This window comes from Priapulus caudatus, unplaced genomic scaffold (genome assembly GCF_000485595.1).
Source record: "Priapulus caudatus unplaced genomic scaffold, Priapulus_caudatus-5.0.1 Scaffold252, whole genome shotgun sequence".
NCBI lineage: Eukaryota > Metazoa > Priapulida > Priapulimorpha > Priapulimorphida > Priapulidae > Priapulus > Priapulus caudatus.
The window spans coordinates 237,818-239,309 of NW_014577313.1; positions in this window are offsets into that span (position 1 = coordinate 237,818).

The window sequence follows — 1,492 nt, forward strand, 5'->3', positions numbered from 1 at the left end:
CTAGGTTAATTTATTATTTGAATTGGGTTTGAATTAGCAACGTAATATGTATTCTTATATATGTAATGTTAACATTGCTTAATCGGTGCATATGCAGTGTAGTGGCATTTCTTTGCAAAATTATACTATAATTTAGAGAATTAAGCATCGGGTAATATAATCTATATTGAGTATAGCCGTAATTAAATCAAGCAAGCGTGAAACCTGCCCGCGTTCACAGATTACTAGTTAGCTATTGCAGTTAGTAAACACGGGTAGAGTTCAGGTATGGCAGCCATTGTTGCGCATTTGAAAGGCCGATTCAGAATTCTTTCCATCTTCATCATATCATCCACATCATTCAATTCATTTCAAACTTTCCATCGTCAACATATTGGTTTTGCGCCATTTTGCTCTATTTGTGGAGTAAACTATATAGTCGAAGAGGATGCGTGCTGCTGAAAATGTTATTAGTTATTATAGTGTATGAGATGTGTTGATAGGAGAATGCACGGAATCGGTGAATGGCATCCCTCAACAGTCGGGTTTTCTTCCTCACACGTGGCACTTTAAAATCGGCGAGACTCCTATACCCTGTCAATCTGCACTTTTCTCCTAGTGCGATAAGCACATTGACAGTGTTCTGTGATGTGTGTGTGTGTGTGTGTGTGTGGTTCATCCTGCAGCCTGGCTTGTCGGGATGTTTACCTTCACTCTGGCTGTCGTACAGTGTGTACGTAAACATATGGTAGACGCTATATGCCGAGCGCAAAGTCCGAATGGAACAAAGTAACTAATAAATTAACTGCTTGTAAATGAGAACGTACAGGATTGCTCGATCCGCAAGTGAGGTAATCATGCCACGCTTGGATATCGATGATAGGTAGGTCAACTCACACACGTCTGTACGTGTTTTTCACACGCGCACGCGAAATTGTTGACTTGGTGGCAATTCGCTGCTAAGCAGCGATTTAGAAAGTCCCTATCGCGACACTCATTGGCTAGAGCTATCTGTCATCACGTGCATAATGTTACATAAATTCCATAGGTGCTAAATGGAAAAAATATTTTTATATATTTTACTGAGTATCATGTAAATATGATTTGCTGAGATATTATAATAAAGGTGTTAATCGTTATTCAATAACGTATGCGATATTTGGTGATTATTTTTTGCCTCCCCCCCCCTCTATATATCCATCCATCCATCCATCCATCCATCCATCCATCCATCCATCCATCCATCCATCCATCCATCCATCCATCCATCCATCCATCCATCTACCTACCTACCTATCTAGCTAGCTAGCTATATACCTGTTTCTCTATCTCTCTCCTCGTCTCTCTATTCATAATCTTGTCTCTCTGTCCCCCTCTCTCTCGGCGTGTGTGGTGTGGGAGTGCGTGCAGTCGTGCGTGCGTGCGTGCGTGGGTGTCTCGCATCCCTCTCCCACTCTATCCTCCCTATTCGGTTCTATTTTTCTCTACTCCTGTCTATAGAATTTAAGGCAGC